Source organism: Mytilus trossulus, chromosome 4 (genome assembly GCF_036588685.1).
Source record: "Mytilus trossulus isolate FHL-02 chromosome 4, PNRI_Mtr1.1.1.hap1, whole genome shotgun sequence".
In the NCBI taxonomy this organism is placed as follows: domain Eukaryota; kingdom Metazoa; phylum Mollusca; class Bivalvia; order Mytilida; family Mytilidae; genus Mytilus; species Mytilus trossulus.
The window spans coordinates 23,920,435-23,940,123 of record NC_086376.1 but is presented as its reverse complement, the minus strand read 5'-3'; the positions used below and the strand labels follow the sequence as shown (position 1 = coordinate 23,940,123).

The 19,689-nt window shown below is 32.0% G+C and overlaps 1 protein-coding gene and 1 long non-coding RNA gene across 4 annotated transcripts in view; both read left to right on the top strand.

Moving 5' to 3' along the window:
* LOC134714916 (uncharacterized) overlaps positions 1 to 19,689 on the top strand; it is a 60,464-nt gene that overhangs the window by 11,769 nt on the left and 29,006 nt on the right. Inside the window, exon 2 of one of the 3 annotated variants that reach the window (XM_063576622.1) lies at positions 15,246 to 15,314. The exons of the other annotated variants lie outside the window; for them this stretch is intronic. The gene's annotated coding sequence lies outside the window, so the exon portion shown is untranslated. The remainder of the gene's footprint in view (positions 1 to 15,245; positions 15,315 to 19,689) is intronic. 3 annotated transcript variants of the gene reach the window in all.
* LOC134713822 (uncharacterized) lies at positions 4,655 to 9,626 on the top strand. The gene is made up of 3 exons (XR_010106395.1): positions 4,655 to 4,787; positions 7,471 to 7,669; positions 9,094 to 9,626. It is a non-coding gene; the product is annotated as an uncharacterized LOC134713822 (long non-coding RNA).

The following is a 19,689-nucleotide window of genomic DNA, read 5'->3' as shown; positions in this document are numbered from 1 at the left end:
TAATTTCAATATTGCATGAACAAATCCGTGAGAAAACGAATACATGTATGAATTAAGATGTGTTTAAAAAGACCCATTGGCTTTATTTCACACTAGGACCTAAGATAACTAGAACTAAGCAATGGTTGATCCAGAAATTTTCATAAGTGGGGACTCATTGACTGCCTTAGAGGGGTCACGTCCAGTCATGCTTCCGTGATTCCGTATATAATCTACCATTTGTTTCCCAAGATTATTTTTTTGGGGGGGGGGGGGGCTGGAAAAAAACGAAATCCGCCTCTGCTAATTGGGAAGTCATTTGGACTGATACACACATATATATAAACATACCTCTGTGGAGGATCCATTCATTTTAAAAAGGGGGGTCCCAACCCAGGACAAAAGAAGGAGGGGTGGTTCCAACCATATGTCCCCACTCAAATGCATTGATTGTTAAAAAAAAAGGGTGGTTCCAACCCCCGAAACCCTCCCCCTAGATCCGCCACTGATACCTAGTATGCATATAATTAAGAACAACTTTAAATATATGCATATAAAATAATGGTACGTCTAAAAACCGTTCAGGATCTCCTGGTTGCACACAGGACATTAAGCAACTTAGGACATGTATACTAGTAAATAATAGTGAGAGTTCATGTCTCTGATTCGATTGATGACTTATTTTATAATTTTGTAATTTTTGTTTTGATAAAATCATAGACATATAATACATATATTGAGACATATATAATACATGGACATATAATACATGTGTCTTTGAAAAAAATCAAACCATCTTTAAAGAAGTTATTTCAGTTTGAATCGACTGTCTTTTGCATTAGGATTCCAAAACGACTTACGTTGATGTTATATTCGGTGATTTTTACACTAAACGTTTTCGTAATTTGTTTTAAAAATATTAAAAAGTACGTGTACATCGTTTTTTCCAGATTTGTATAGTAACTGGTTTAATTAAGTCCCCTTGATGAAATTTAAATTGCGAGACGCTAATTAATAAACTATCTATCTATCGGCATGCGCCGTTTTTTTGGATACGTCACGGATGACCGACGGTCATATTCAATACGATATACCAATCATCATTTGAATTTGGTCAATTGATCTTTAATAATTAGGACTAATTGGTGATTGCAGAGAATATGTCGCTGGTGATGGTTAAAAACGTATAAAAGTAAACTTTGCAAAAAAAAAGGTATCCTTGGAAAAAATTATGAAAATATATGAATATGCTAAATATTTTTTCTTTCCGAAATAATAATTAAAGACGTTTAGAAATAACAAATTTTCACAGTTGGGAAATTTTCAATTCAAGTTATTTCCTTTTGAAAACGTTGACAAATATAGATCTTATTCGATGTACAATGTGGGCCGCTTGGAGATCAACTTGTGAAACCCTGCTTAATTAGGGTTTGTCTACTTTCGTCTTTTTATATTGCCAAACATTCTATAATCAAGGATTTGTACAAGGCCTTGTTATAATATAATGAATCTTATCGCCAATATCAACATAATTACATAAAGAACAGATACAATATTCTCCTAAAGAGTTTGCCATCTAACAATTCAAAAAGAAATGTTGCGTCGAAACTGAGGTACCAAATCTATAAAAAGAATCACTATTTTAGTCGAAATTAAACTGTATATATTCTTTTTTTCAAAACTCCCGAAATAATTTAACATTATCTATAGAGAGCTTACATATGCAAATCTTTTTTAGAAGTATGTGAGCGTAAATAAAATTTGTTTATTATCCCCCCTTTTTTTCCTTTTATAAATTTTAATTGTAAACGATTTTCTTTCTAAATTTGTGTTTGCTCATTAACTGGGGTTCATGCTGTCAAAAAAAATGTCTCCTTGTGTATAAGTTATTGATAAAACAAAAAATGAAGCCGCAAGAAGAATAACGGTACGCCTAAATACCGCTTGAAGGACCTCCTGATTGCACTCATGACATATAAACGAAGTGCACTCAGGACCCTTTATAGTCATCGCACACAGGATTGATGCATATATTCGTTATACGCTTCTTATTTTAGAGTTAAATTTGGTAGAATTTGAAATCGAACTTATATAGATATGTTAATTCTTATAAAATAATGAGGGCACGTGTCACTGATTACACAACTACTGAGTCATGAATTATCCAATCAACAAAATTGATTTGATTATCTTTATTGTTGTTTACAGATTGTGTTGTTAGTACAGTGTGACCATGCGGGAAGTAATATTGTGACGTTTTAAATAAATATCACGATGTTTTAAGATTTTCGTATTTTATTAAAATTTCGTTCCATAAATTTTTAAGTTTTATTCTTAATTTTATAATCCTGTCCTGGATCATGCAGTAATTAATTCTTTGTACGATTTTGAAAAGGGAAATAAATATTCATACTTTAAAAGAATTTATATAAATTAAAGTTTTGTATATGGAATCCGTTCTTAACTGTAAAAGCCGTACTTTTCAAACAATCAAACTAATATACATGTAGTTAGATGTTATTTCTCATTTTTATCGAACTTGTCCAGGAATTTTATTTTTGAGTTATACGAATGTTTTAAGAAATCCGCATTTATTAAGTTTTTTTTCTGTAATTAAAGTCGTTTTGTCCAGTTTCACAAGCCTGAAATGAATTTCAAAGTGAAAATAAATTCTGAAAATGAATTTGTCTCCGTTTTCGTCTCCGTTTTTTGAAAATTATGATATTTTGGGTATAATTATTTCTAAACAATATGTTAATTAGATTGTAGTAAGATTCTAATCTTAATTTAAAAAAATGATTTTTGTTACAGCAAGAAAGACTTTTTCGAAAACAGTCTATTGACACGAAATCCGTTCAAACCACATCTAAGTCTTCGTGCACAGATTTCCATTAAGGTTAAACTGAATATTGTACATACTTGTCTTCTCTTGTATAATGGTTTGTTGAGAATAAAGATATACAAATTCAATAAAATTAGATATTCAGTCAACATTGTGTTGATTTAGAGAGAGAGAGAGAGAGAAAAGAATCTCACTGAAAAAAAAAATCGAACTTGTTACAGAAAAAAACGCAACTATAAAATAATTTTCTTTATTCGTGAACTGCAAAACACAACAAATTAATTTACCCGTCATCATGAAAAATAAACTGAAAAAGTACATCGAATGAGATATTTTATTTTTTCTATATACAAATTCATGTTAAAGGTAAAACTGAACTAACGATACAATTCCTAAAAAAACAATAAAGATAATCCAATCAATTTTGTTGATTGGATAATTCATGGCTCAGTAGTTGTGTAATTAGTGAATCGTGCCCTCATTATTTTATAAGAATTAACATCTATCTAAGTTCGATTCAGGCGGGGATCCAGAGGGGGGGCGGGGGGTTGGAACACCCCCTTTTTTTGCCGATCAATGAATTTGAATGGGGACATGTAGTTGAACCCCCCCCCCCTTTTTTGTCCTGGGTTAGCCCCCCTTTTTAAAATGGCTGGATCCGCCCCTACGATTTCAAATTCTACCAAAATTTAACTCTTAAACATATAACGAATATAAACATCCATCATGTGTGCAGATACGATGTCGGTAATGGGTCCTGAGTGCACTTTGTATGTCCTGAGTGCACTCAGGAGGTCATGAACGGTTGTTTAGACATACCCGAAGAATAAATCATTTCCTGAACTTAAAATACATTTATCTGTAATTAAAGAAAATTCGCCTTAATTCTCACATATATTTAAACAATAATGTAAAATAATTAATTCGACGACTTTCTGTCTGTTTACTTATACTTTTCTTGTTCAGTTTTTGTTTATACCCATTATAGATAAACGGAAATAAGTACTTTTTTTAGGAAAATTTATAACTAGATGAACGGAATTAAGTACTTTTTTAGGAAAATTTACAACTCAAATTTTCAAAAACAAAATTCTACACTTTTTACCTGGATTTTTTTCTCTGTCTCGAATCCGCAACCGGTGACCCCGTATCAAACATAACGACCAACACCTCACATGACGTATTCTCGATGTTGAGGTATTGACAATACACAATCACATTTATCGATATACAGCAAGTAAGGCTAGTAATTTGGTGTTGAATGCTAGTAGATCAGAATTTTTCAATTGAACTTTCCCAGTTTAAGGGGCACTAGCTGCCAAATTCATGTTCTTCATCGATTTTAATAAAATTCAAATAACGTGTATATAGTGTTGAATTGTTTATTAAAATGTTACGCACAATCTTGGTTGATATGCATAAAACCATTATATTTCATGACACTGCATGAAAAAGAAATTGACTTGATAATACCAGAACCAGAGACATATATATTGCATCTAATATCTCTGCCAAAACTAAAAAATAAACTACCGTAAGTCCACATAAGAGGGTATGGGTGTGAATTAACAGAATAGAGAACAAAGGACAAAGAAAAAAAAGGAATAAAGAATAGTGAAAGAAAGAGAATAATGGAAAAAAGTGTAAGTTATTAAAAATATAACTAAAAAAAAGAAGACAGAAAAATAGACACCCCCCTCCGAGACGAGCCTTACATGCACTGTTATTTGACGCTGCCGAGTTATTTTGAGATTAAGACATGTATTAGTAGTCAGCCCGGAAAGCCTCTTGCACCAATTTGAGGATTACCAAAGGTTAATTTTACGGCTTAGAAATAAACATAATGGACAAGTTTCCTTCCCCTGCACTCTCGATCCCACGTGTAAATAGCACGTACGGAATTTCAAATAAGACATTGATACATTACAACACTTGCCGTCAGTATTTGAATATATTGATTAAGAAGGTATAGAAGATTAATGCACGCACACTATTATCCACCACTGACCTAAATAGTTAGTCCGCAAACAACGAGGGTAATAAAAACCCAGCACTTTGAACAGGAGACTGAGGAGTTCAGGGCCCCCTTTTTGGGAAAAAAAATGGTTGATTATATGGAATGACTGAGGCATTGCAGGAGCAGGCCCCTCTTAGGCAGTCGGTGGGCCCCCACTTATGAAAAATTCTGGATCCACCACTGTGGTCTTCAGTTGTATTATCTTTTTTAAAAAAAAATACACCTGTATAGTGTATATATTCTAAAGTGTAAATCACAGGCACTTGTTTCTGTCAATATGGGGTTTACTATCAATACCAGTATAAAAAAAACACAAGGTAGCTAACGGGAATTTTCAATGTGTTCGCTTCAACCAATATTTTATTACTTTCCCTTGCCCCTTTCACGAATAAAAGTACACCAGTCTTTCGGTAATTGATTTATCTTTACAATGAAACAACTCTCACGTACCTTGAGAATACCCCTCAAACAGAATAACACACTTGAGATGAGAATTATTGACCTTTTTCCAGACCATTGAATTTGGAAGTACTAAACTTCCGGTTTACTTAGGAAGTTAATAAAACTGTGCAATCTGATTGGTCACATTTTTCTGGTTTCTGGTAACTAATATAAATAAACAGGTAACCAGATGAATTCGACCAATCAGATTGCTGTGTTATATTAACTTCCTAAGTAAACCGGAAGTTTAGTCCTTCCAAATTCAATGGTCTGGAAAAAGGTCAATAATTCTCATCTCAAGTGTGTTATTCTGTTTGAGGGGTATTCTCAAGGTACGTGAGAGTTGTTTCATTGTAAAGATAAATCAATTACCGAAAGACTGGTGTACTTTTATTCGTGAAAGGGGCAAGGGAAAGTAATAAAATATTGGTTGAAGCGAACACATTGAAAATTCCCGTTAGCTACCTTGTGTTTTTTTTTATACTGGTATTGATAGTAAACCCCATATTGACAGAAACAAGTGCCTGTGGTGTAAATCAAGGGAAAATAATGTAAACTATATGTGCATTGGGACCTTTTAAAAGGTATTTTGGGGGAAGAAAGAAGGGAGGGTGAGTCCAGGGGAGCTAATCCACACCCCCCATACCCGTAGCCAGGGGGGTTCGGGGGGTTCGGACGAACCCCCCCTTGAAAACAAATAAGCACTGTTAAAGTCAACGTTCTGGTCGAATTGTGACTGTTAAAGTCGAGTTTGTGAGTCCAACGAACCCCCCTTTGGAAATTCCTGGCTACGGGCCTGCCCCCTTCAATTTGAGAATATGCTATTATCTTGTAAACGGTCCAGATCCCAACCCCTAAACCATATATATTCTTGAATGGGACTATAAAACAAATGAAATGAAATAAAAAGGAGGTCTTTGGGGTTACCCCACCCTGTTCAATTTGAGAATGTGCTATTATCTTGTGAACGATCCAGATCCCCACCCCTAAACCATATATATTCTTGTGGGGGACAATAAAATTAATAAAATAAAATAAAAGGGAAGTCCACCCCCTCTAGTTTAAAAACTTGTAAACGGTCAAGATCCCCACCCCTAAACCATACATATATATTCTTGTATAGAACAATAAAACAAATCAAATGAAATATAGGAAGACTCAATTGGGGTCACCCCCACCCCCACATGTTTGAGAAACTTTAAAATGGTTGAGATCCCCAGTGGTTAGGTTAAAAAAAATCCAGATCCCTGATCCCCACCCTCAAACCATATATATTCTTGTATGACTATGAGACAATAAAATAAATCAAATGAATATAGGACCATCCCCTTTGTCTTGGGTTGGGAACCCCCGCTTTTTAAAATGGCGAGATCCGCCCGGCATACCATCTAGCTAGCTATAAAGGCTTTAAAAATATGAAATCAAACAAGGAAATTAACAGTCATGTTGGGAGTGTAGGCAACTGTTTTGAATTTAAAAAAAAGCCTTTTAATACATATATCATTATATAACAATGTTAAATTTTTTGTGCATTTATTTTTGCTTACCGTATTTTCAATAATGGACAAAATTGCATGATTAAATATTGTAATTTAAGAAAAATCAGCATACATGTTATAAAATGTGAAGTGGAAACTGGGAATTTGACAAAGAGACAACAACCCAATTAAAGAGCAGACAACAGTTGAAGGTCACCTATGGGTCTTCAATGCAGTGAGAAAATTTCGGCACTGGTCTTCAGCTCATAAATATGTATCAGAAATGAAAATAAGATACAGCTTTCAGTTGTATTAATAAAAACCTCACAATAAGTTCTGAATATCAGAATATACAGTATTGCAAGATTCTCTCAAAATATACACATAGAGCTGAAAAATTGTTAAATTAATCATGCTTATTTAACATTAAAGTCCATGGAGTCCATCTAAATATGCATACTCTCGTACAAAGGAATATAAGTATGCAGTAGACATCAAGTTTTCAAAAATAAGAGTATCTATGCCATTAATTTACGACAAGATCTTCAATCAAGTAATAATATCTGTTTGTTTAAATATTTCGATCGGAGGTTAGTATGACCTCCTTTTTGGTGATGATGTTTTCGTTTTAAAGTTGAGAAAATTGTTTGTACCAACAAAAATAAAAACAAAGTCAATCTAGAATTATGTTTTTATCAAATTTTTATGTTTAGGTTGGCAGCAAGATGAAAAGGACAAGTATGCAGTTCAAAATTCAAAATGCGGATGAGCTGAGGTTCAATGTCTTACCTTTGCAGATTTTCATATTTTGCATGAATGAATTCAAAGGTTATATGATGGACGGCAGAGAAAGAAAAAAACAACTTTTTAATTATCCTGCTCCTGGATAAATGTAAAACATCTTGTTTTTAGGTAAGTTTTATGCTCTGTTTTGATAGTGTTAGTGCATTCATCTGTCAAGTCTTTCCTCTAAATTGTATCCTCTTTAAGATTTTGGTGAGTGTTCGCCATGAATTTCAGTAAGTAACTTGTGGATTTACATGTATATACTAAAAATTTAGTACTTATATTAATGAGATTTTAGCATGACATCCTGCCAAATGCTTGCAAATCATGTTTATGTTCCAAAACATACAAGTATTTGGACTGTACGCATACAGTCTGCCCAATTTTAAGAAGTTGGTCAAGTTTATTAGAAACAAATGTACAGTACAGATCAACATAACTGAAATCTTTAATAGATTAATACAAATAGTTTAATTGCAGTTAAAATAAAAACACAGGTTTGGTCGAGCTGGTACCAGACAGTACTAGTATACTTAAATAGTCTGACTGTACACATATGGTGGGACTGTAAGTTCTGGACCGTAAACATAAGATCCAAATACTGATATGGTCTGGAACATTTATACATGTCATAAAATTAATATCAAACACATTGGTGTTTTTGGTAATAAGTTATTTGATAGAACTATAATGTTTTGGGATATCAAAATCAAAAATATCCCATTTTTACTTTTAATAAAGAAGAAGATTTAATTGATGTATGTATAAATGTATATTAAAATGAGACAGCAAGCCAACGACACAAAAAATAAGGATGAAACATACATATTTTTTTTGTATCAATGCTATAATTTCCAATATGTTCAAAGAGTTCAAGGTATTTTTTCATTGAAATAAAACACAAATTGAAATCTGTCAGAACTTCAAAAGCTTAAAGAAATATTGTTTCTGTTGTCTGCATTTTGTATAATATATTGCAAATTCTTGTGAAAAATGGAATGTTATTATAGTTGTCTAAAGTTTTAACATTGATCTTTATACTGTAAATTCATAAATTATTGCGTGCATTTATTATTGCGATTCTGGCATTTTAGACTTAAATGCGATTTTAAATTTTACGATTTTGAGAAAAATCCTGTTTAATGTATATAAAATATTTCATAATGCGAGTTTAAATTATTGCGTTTACAACTCCGTTGCATTTTTCGCAATAAAAAAAAAACTCGCATTAATTCTGAATTTACAGTATATATATATCATGTATATTATGTATATAACTTGGGAAAATACCCAAATGTTATAAAGAATCAAAAATTAATTGATTGTTATACGGTATTAGAATAGGAAGATGTGGTATATTGCTAATTTGACAACCCTCCATCAGAGACCAAAGGATTTAGGCCGTTAGCAACTGATGACACTGGACAACCTTTAACAATCAGTAAAATCCATACTGCATAGCTATTTTTATTGAAAATCATATTATTGCTACATGTATGCAAACAATTTTGTATAATACATTTCTTTAGATTTTATTGGTTCTTTTTCAGAAGGATTGAAATTCACCACCTAGAATAAATGGAGAAAACATAGAAACAAGACCAGAATAAATTCAAAGACAAAAGTTGGATCGGTTATTATTTTCATCACTCAGTCAATGATTTGAAGTTCTTTTAAATACAAAAAAATATTGAAACCACAATAATGTCAAAGTTCTGTGCTGAATGGTCAAAAAGTGGACTATACCATCAAACAAAGCTGGATGATATGAAACTATTAATGTTTTGTGTTGAGGGATATTGTGAAAAAAAAAGATTTACTTAAATAGCTACTAGTATGTTAAGCCTAACAATAGAGGTTTTATTGATTTCAAATGGTAAATAATTGTGTTTCAAGAATTAGTATTCTGTAATTCATGAATAAACATATATTGATACTTACATTATCTGCTTTGTTGTTTAAAAGTTAAGCTTTGAACAGTTATAGAACAATATGCTAAATTAACATTTCCCAAGAAAAAAAGATATTCAATTAAAAAGATTCATATTATAATAATTTACTACCAAATAGAATACATTGTAACATACACATTACTGTATATTTATATCTATATATTTACAATAAGAATCCCATAGGATTTTAATTTGTCCCATGGGATATTAAAAATCCCATGGGATAATAAAAATCCCATGGGATTTTTTTTGTCCCATGGGACAACAAATATCCCATGGGACTACAATTATCCCATGGGACAAAAAAAAATCCCATGGGATTTACCCAAAATCCCATGGGATAATGGTCAATCCCATGGGATTTTGCCTTGTCCCATGGGATATTGAAAATCCCATGTTTTTATAATTCAAATTGCAAAATAAATATGAAAGAAACAGTAGAAAACCAATGAAATTATTGAATCCCATGTAATTCCGCACATTTTGGTTATATACATGAAATTGTAGCTTTTGTTTGAGGCGGCGGCGGATTTGCAAATGAGTGTTTTGCAAATTAAAAGTGTCCAGTGTTAATTAATACTTTAACGCTAGGTTTAAACTAGTTGTAAATTGATTAGGTCGTAATTAATTTTATTTGCATTGGTGGTATTTTAGTTTCAAATCAAAAGAAAGAAAAACAAGAATCTGCTTAAATTTTGGAAAATGACATTAAATCTTGTATGAAAAAAAAATGGGTGTTGTGGGGCAAAATATTTTACCTTGTCTTGTATGGAAAAACACCAAGGAGTCCGAACATTTGACACAAATGCCAAAACCTCACCTAAGTACATCCTTAATCTGTAAAAAAATATTCAACCTATGCCAACATTTTTTCATACAAATTTATACCTAAATTTCAAAATTATGGCATAGGTTGAATAACCGACGCAATCAGGTAAAGATTTTAGAATGCCACAATTCGAACTCTTTTATGGACATATGATCTAACTAAACTTTATTCCAGAGTCCTAAAAGGTAATCGTTTACTAAGTGCTGTAAATTTCTTGTCGTAATTTTAGATATATTATCTAATGCTGATTATAATGCAATGACTTTACCAATTACCGCTGCAACTTTCTTTGGTTTTAAAAGTTCTAAAGCAATAACATTCAAAATATTCAACATTTTCAGTTCAGGTACACTGAAAAAAATACCTAGTCAGAATGACTAGTCTGTCTAGTAATCTCAGTTAGATGTCTAGTAGATAAAATCGCTACTGTTTAACCTAGTACCTTTACTCAGCATGCATAGTGAAATTTGATGATGCCCGCTATGTCGTCTTTTCATAGAAATTGATCCAACATCCACCCATTTAAATACCCCTATGTAAATCCTGAACAAATCAAAGCCTATCTCACATGTTGTGGCTTCCCAACACCTTGTTCAAAATTTGCTAAGAAACCAGCTGACAATAAAACTGACAATACTTCTTTTGACACTGTTAAACATTATTCTTCAGTATCTTCAAATCCGAGTCCATCATCTAGATATACTTACTACGCCAATACTTTACTAGAGGGCGTACCATTTTAGTAAAAAATAAATTAAGCTGAGCTTTTGAAAATAAAAGAAACTTTTGTGATTCGACATGCATATCTTTATGATGGTACCCGCGTCTTTTAAAAAAGTTAAACTTAAATGCAAAATTTGTATTCGCTGCATACGTTTTGGTCTCTTTAACACCCTCATATTTAAATTTAGATAACACTTCATATTGACTCACGTGTCTAAGGTCAATAATCAGTCTTTCCTTGCCAGTCGAGTTGCTCGACAACGATGAAGGATTAACTACAAAAAGAGCAGTATTAACTTCTTTAGCGACTCCCGTACATACCGATATGTTATTGCATGTTTAACAAAATCTTTATGAGCAAAGGCAAATCTATTGTTATTCAAAAATACAGAAGGAGGTGAATCGGTAAATTAAAAAAACAAGATTCAAGTAAAACCAAAATTGTAAGCTATAATATTATCGACCTTTTACTTTAAAAACTTTTACAGAATCGTTCTCATACTCGTATTTGTCTAAAAAATAAATTAAAGTCAATCAAATATAATACCTCATTTGGAACTGCTAATGTTGTTAGAATTTTGGCTTTTTCGGGACAGCTAGACGACCAGTGTCTTGTGGCAGCACAGTAGTAGCAGATGTTCTTTCTCTGCTCTGAAGTTTGCGGATCTTGGACCATTATTTTATCTTGGTGTTGTTTGTGCACATATGGCTTTTTTTACGTATAGCCATGATTTCGGCCTGTCGTAGACGGCGCTCATCGTCAGTATTGTCAGCAAGAAGGTTTCCTTTATACTCGCTAATGGTAGCCCAACCATGCTTGTCACCAATCTTGACAGTTTTGTTCCAAAAAAATACTAGAATAAGGAAAATATATTAAAATTACTTTAAATAAGGGAATACTTGATGGGATATCAAATATTAATGTCAATGAAATATCAAACAAGTTGCTTTCTTTAAAAAAAGAAAAGCAATACATGAACCTAAGACCGCTGACTGCCGGGTCACCAAAAGATTGTTGCTGAATTTGTGTTTGCTTTTTAATTGAAATAATTGACTGTAAATAGAAAAAGCAAGTTAGTGTAAACATATTTTATTAATTATTAATTATATTCAGGTACATACATAGGCATTTACATAATAATACATGTGAAACAATTAATAGGATCCAGAAACAAGCTCTTAGCTTATATTAATCCGTTTCCTAATAAGAACATTTCATATTGTAATACTCAAGGAGTAAAATGTTATAAAAAATAACAATGTTACACTAGATGGAAAGAAAAAAAAACATATAATAAGGTTGTGACACACAAGAAAGAAGAAAAAAATATACATCGAAAATTCAATAATAAAGTGTATGTTTCTGAACGGACACAATTATTTAAGATATAAGTATTACTTGTTGAACAAGATGTGTGCTATCATATGACAAATCTTTTACTACTGAGTATAAATGTTTGAACTACCAAGAATATTTCAATGTTTTGTTCGTAGCTGAAGTCCGTTGAACCGTGTAGCAAGATTTCTTCCGACAAAAAATGTGTTATATTGATATTATAAAAATGCTGTTCACGCATAATGTGAAAACGGGGGCAGTGCAACAAGTAGTGCGCTGTCGTTTCTATAGCACCACATAAACAAAGTGGCGAATCCACTATATTTTTAACAAACAGATGATCATTTAGAGAACTGCATTGCATACGAAGTCTTGAGTGATAAATTTGACCCAATCGCTTACCAATGTAAAAATAATTTGGAGGTTTAATCGCCCGATACTGGACACAATTCCTGAATGCCCCCACCGAAGTACTGGTCTTAGCATTCTCAGGGAGGAGATTCCATGAACGTACAGTTGCCGGTAAAAAATAATTTGAATACAGGGCTGTTCTTGTTCGAACAGGGGGGATTAGGGACGAGTTTCTCGTATTATGACTATGTATGGTTGCATGGGACTCTGGAACTAAGGTTGATAAATATTCCGGAGTAATATTATTTTTCATCTTGTAAAAATAAATTAACCTGTGGGACTCCCTTCGATCTTTAAGCTTTTCCCAACCCGTTTCGAGATATAATCTCTCTAGGGATACCAACCTAGTACCCCCCAAAAGCCAGTTGAACGTATATATTTACAGCTTCTATTTGAATAGTTATTTTAAAGCTCGACTATTTTATATATTACTTGGGAATGTACATATTTTTTCCGATTATAACCCATTTGCAAATCCTAATTTCTACTAACCGGATGACTTATGCAAATTGCACAAACCTATCGCAATATAAATTTATGCACTCAGTTTGCTTTATAATCTGGAATTCTGGATGCATTTATTTTATCTATCATATCTTTATAATTTGTTTCCTAAATGAATGCCTTTATATTCTCAACTCGTATTTGAAGCTGTCTTTACTCATGGTAGATGTTGTATGCGGTTAAACCTGTGGCATGCAATTGATTGGGACCTCTAATGAAGAGACTTATTTTGGTCTCATAAAACATCTCAAATTTTAAGGATTTCCTGATTTTACTTAAATCAATTCAAACATTATACAGAGAAACTTAGTTTTGCCAAAGAATTTCTTAGAAGTTTATGAATACCTGTACACACTTTCAAAATAACCAATTTATATAAAAAGGTATGTAGATATATATTTTTATTCGCGACCGTTTAAAATTTAAATATTTAATAAATTGATCTTACTTTCCGTTTTATGGATATATTTCAATACAAAAAATAAATAATAATTACTCATAAAACATAAATACTAAAATGGTATGTAATAATTAATGTAGAAATATAATGATTATTGTTTATACACATTTTTTTTTGTAGGATGCAATAATTTATTTAGATTTAATTTTTATGTTTCCTTTACCAATGAATATTTAAAAATTCCACAGCAGAGTATCTTGTCATATAAAATACTTTAATTGCAACTCTGAAAATATTCTGATTTCAATCATTGATAGTTTCTACAGAAACATAAATACAGTACTTATTTTGTATATATTTGTTTGATTCCGATTGAATTAAATACTTTAATTTGATAAGAATATTATCTTTCTGTTTTCCGATCTAATATTATCTTTCTGTTTTCCGATCTAATATTATCTTTCTGTTTTCCGATCTAATATTGATATTTTAACCAGAATGTTATCTCCCGTAAGTTTAGTATGATGAAATACACAGTATCCCGTGGTTAAATCTTTAAACCTAATTAGTTTACATGTTATCGAGATAACAGACAATACCACGGTATAATTGACCCAGATACACACAGTGCACAGTGGTCGTTTTAAAACAAATATAATTGCGTCGTCAAGGGCCATCAAGGGACCATATCAAAGACGTAGATAACAACCTGTTAAGACCTGTATAAATGACCGAAAACTTTAGAGACGTTCCGAGAATTTTATTCTGACTTCCGTCTGAGAGATATCGAGTGGCCCATAGACACATTCAAAACTCGCCAATATATAAGCATGAACCCCTCAGGGGGTTCATGCAAAAAATAAAACACTTTATTCATATATTATTTTGATACTGCACTCTGCATATATTTGTTATTGTGTGTATCAATCCTTGAAATTATGCAAATTATAAAAATATAAAAGACATCAAGCATCCATAGTATTAAGATATGAAAACAGTAAGAGGGAAGGCAGTGCGTATAAAGGCAACAGTAGTATACTGCTGTTTAAAAATCATTAATCGATTCAATGTATGACATTCAATTAAATACCCTGCAAGCGAAAATAATATATATATTCATTTTCTGGCTTGCTCACTCCTAAAAATAATTTAAAAGTCAGTAAAATAGAATTCTCGCCTTTTCTTTCTAAATTTTGTGTTTCTCTGGCAATTGAATGGTCAATTACTTTTAGAAAAACATGCATGAAATAAGTTCGCATATTGTAGCCATACTTCAGTTTTTATACCATATATTCTAATTTAAACTGTAGACATTTTATGTCATTAAACAGATATAAAACTTGAAGCATGAATACCACAAGTATAAGTTTTGAAAATCATATTTCAGTTATACTACAACAGTGACAATTGAATAGGTAAAGTGAGTGGACAGAATTCAGTTAGACTCTAAATGCATGATTGATTACATATGCATCAATTTTAAAAATACCAACTGGTAAATTAAAATGTCTCAATTGTATAGTCAAATTTACTATCTGCTTAAATAGGTAAAGGTCAAAGTAAACAGCAGCACCTGTAACGTGTCACAGTTAAAACTTACATAAGTATGCCAGACTGTAAGTAGTTACAGTATGATAGTTATCAAAGGTACCATGGTTATAATTTAGTAGGCGGGACGCGCGTTTCGTTTACATTTGACTCATCAGTAACGCTCATATCAAAATATTTATAAAGCCAAACAAGTATAAAGTTGAAGAGCATCGAGGACCCAAAATTCCAAAAAGTTGTGCCAAGTACGACTAAGGTTATCTATTCCTGGGATTAATTCAAAGTTTTATAACATGAAAGTTATAAAAATTACCATATAATTGATATTTAGATCAACACCGAAGTGCTGACCACTGGGCTGGTGATACCCTCGAGGACGAAACGTCCACCAGCAGTGGCATCGACCCAATGGTGTAAATAGTTATAAAAGGTACCAGGATTATAATTTAGTACGCCAGACGCGCTTTTCGTCTACATTTGACTCATCAGTGACGCTCATATTTATAACCTATTTTATGAATTACAACCTACAAAATATGAAATGATGATAAAACTAAAATGAATGTTTAATATTCTTTAAATGCGGTTATAGCTTAAATCGATGTGAGTGTGGTATCCTTAAAGATTAGAATGGCATGTAACAGTGAATGGGAACACACAGCTTTGATATATGTGACTATCCACTAGATATCCAGGTTTATGTGAGTGCCTCGTCTAAAATGGCATATTTATCTAGTACAAACATAAGAAAATATGACAGATTTGACTTTGGAACAGCGGCTTACTACTTTTGCCATTATTATTGAAAAAAATCCAGTGTAATTAGTCGTTTTGTATATGTATTCGAATCATTGTTTTGATTTACGAATGCATTTAATAATTCATAAACTACAGATATATCATTTGAGTGGGAAAATTTCTAACATCCTATTTGAACACATATTTTAAATGATACTATATACAGTTCTTTTAAGTTTAATCATGTTTTAATGATGTATGTTCTCTCTACTACACATGACATGCTTAACGTTATAGTTTAAGAAGTATTTCACAGGTTGACATCTGAAATATTCAATCGATTCTGTAAAGTCGTGTTTTATTTATTCTACCAATGAAAACTAAAAAGATTAGATAACAGTGAAACACTTTAAACACACTGAAAATTTGTTAATCAATGTATGCAGGATAATGTCATTTCAATGTTGTACGAAAACGTAAACTTCCTTAGACTTTGTGTAGATGGCTGCAAATATTGTCTAGAAAGGAAAAAAGGATACCTTCTTCATTAATATTTCGTAACTGCAATAAAACATCATTCAATTTCATTGATAGGGAATTGGAGGAACTATCTGTAGAACAGTCTTAAATGTGTAAGTGGTTACTTCGTCTATTTGTAAAGCAAAATTCGGCCCCACAAGAAATTGTTAAAATGTATTCATTATCAATTGATTTACCATAGACAGTATGTGTTAAGTTAAATCCAATAAAGTCTTAAAACTAATCTGAAAGGTTCCAAATTTACAGTGTGTTGTTTTCATAACTTAAGCATAGATTTGAGACGTAAACAGGTTTGTTTTTTTTGCATTTTGTTAGATTTTAAAAAACACTTTTTTTACCAAAATTTTAAAAAAAATCCATATTTCAACACATTATTTACAACATGAACATAACTTGATTAGCCTATTGAATATTTTTAAACAAATTTAAAAATTCGTTCAGTACTTTGAAAATTGTATGGCGATTTTTTATCCAACTTTCAGCAAAATTAATTTGTACCCTATGATCGTTTACACGAAATTTAGTTACTTTCCGACATGTTTTGATTTTCATTATCATATGCACATACATTAAAAATGAAAGCTTTTTAAATTAGTGTATCTCATTTTGTTTTATATTTAATACTTTTTTGATACATTTGATTCCAAAGTCGTCTATCGTTTCTTTTGTTGACTAGTATATTTATTTGTATATCTATTTATGATAAAAACAGATAAATTTTTATTTCACTTTGTTTATTATTCATGTTTAGATGGTGACGCTCATTGTATATGTAACACTCAGAAACGTGTCCTTCCCCCCAAACGTGTCCGATACTCCCAAACGTGTCCACATCGACGTCACTGAATTGCAAAACATGTCTAGTTGTAAAAAGGGCGGCAAAGCGTGTCATTTGTATTATTTAAACGCCTAAACGTGTCCATTTTTTAATAAACACCCAAACGTGCCCAGTCCGTCAAATGTGCCCAATCCCCCAAACTTGTCCTATAATATAAAGGGAACTAAAAGAGTGTTACACTGATATTCCATAAAAATAAAACTGCCCTTTTCCGCTCCAAAAAAAATATAATTTAATTCCGAGTTACGATTAGTGTAGATACCTAAAAACCGAAAAGTGTAAATTCTCATAACTGTACACAATTCATTTAGGCCTAATCCCAAATTCCCGGAATAATTAAGGTACAATCCTAGAGTTCCGGCAAATATTCTTCTGCATCTCATTATATAACTTATCCAAAGTATGTTGTCGTCCTGTCCATGCATGAAATATTTGCCACTGGACATAATGTCTCTTGTTTGCGTGTATTTAAGTGATGCTCGAAACTTAAAGTTCATAATAAAAAACCTTACTACCAGTTTATAATTTTTAAAGCTTTTTTTCCATTTTTTTGAGAGAATCAATAGTTTCTTAGTGAAGTTTTTGAAAAAAATCGGTCTTTACTGGCTCTTTAGATTTTTAAGTTTAACTAAGTTTTATCCCGAATAATCGTAAACAAATTTAGGCCCAATCCTAAATCCCCGGTATAATACTAAAACTTAAGGATAGTATTTATTGTTAATATGATATCGTTCAAGTAATGCATGAAATATTTGGCACTGGACTTATGACTCTTGTTTGTTACGTCTTCACTTTAGTAGTGATGCTGGAAATCTAAAATTTATTTAAATACCTGAAAACCAGTTTATGATTTGAATATCTTTTAAAATATCAGAACTGTTGAAAAAATAGGAAGTCAATCAATTCTTTTAAAATCCTACCGTGCAGTATTCGCGGATTACAGCTGATTCCTACTGCTTGCAAAGTAAATTGCTGGCTTTGTTTGTGTTATTGTTAATACAAGCTTTGTAAATAAGACTGACATCTTTAAACAATATGTATAGGCATACATTGTAGTTTAACCTGAATATATTATATTTGAACTTATTTGGTGTTATCCTATTGTAAACGCTTAATCAAACTAAACTAGAATTGCTTGTACATGTATGTGCGCTCTAAACGAGCATAATACTTGCAACTGGAATATAAGCAATTTCAGTCAAAAGTCGATTTATATGTTTAATACAGATTAAATTTGCAATAACAACCGGCATTGAACCAACTAATACTAATAAATGATCATTTCATCAATTGTGTCCCCCATTATAGAATTGCCGTAAACGTTATTGATTTTTTTCATGTATTAACGCTAAAAGACGTGAGACGTCCTGGCGTTGAATAGTGGACACGTTTTGGCGAATAACAATTATCGGACACGTTTGGGGGTTATAAAATCAGACACGTTTGGGGAATATTGGATATTACGGACACGTTTAGGGAGAATAGACACGTTTGGGGGAATCGGACACGTTTGGGGGACAGGACACATTTGGGAGTGTTACATATATATCCCAAAATGTTCGATTCTCTCGTGTATGTAACAATGTAACAAATTGTATTTGATGTAAACGAAAGAAATCTGTATTAATGAAGCATTATTACACCAGGGTTTCGATATCACAAACAAGTAAAACATTTACTAATTTTATCACCAATACAAGGGCATCATTCACAAATGTAAATCAACATGCAGATAACTTATACGTTCATGTATTAACATCTAATCTGTTATGGTAATATTCTTTACAAAGCACAAAAATGTCGGCATTCAACTCTAAAGCTAACAAAAACTTTAAACAGACTTATTCAAACAGACTTATTCAGACTTGTGTTGCGATTCGGTGTTGTGTCGTTGTTCTCCTCTTATATTTAATGCGTTTCCCTCGGTTTTAGTTTGTTACCCCGATTATGTTTTTTGTCCATGGATTTATGAGTTTTGAACAGCGGTATACTACTGTTGCCTTTATTTATTCAGAAGGGATATTGTTGAGATACTGTTGTCATCTCAATCAAGATGGCATATTTTGGTATTTATATTGATTTACTCTTAAGAGTCTTTGTATCGTAAATACACTAATCGTTGGTAAGGTAAGAGTTATGTTCGTCACAAATAGTTTATGTTGGTAATGGTATGATACTAAACCGCTTACGGAAGGGATACTGCTTGATTTTCATATGATGAGGATATACTCTTTCAATAAGTTTAATTGCGTTCTGGAGCTGGCATGTTTTCTGCTATTTGGTCCTCTTATTGTCTCTATATAACGGATTTTGATAAGACTGTCGTC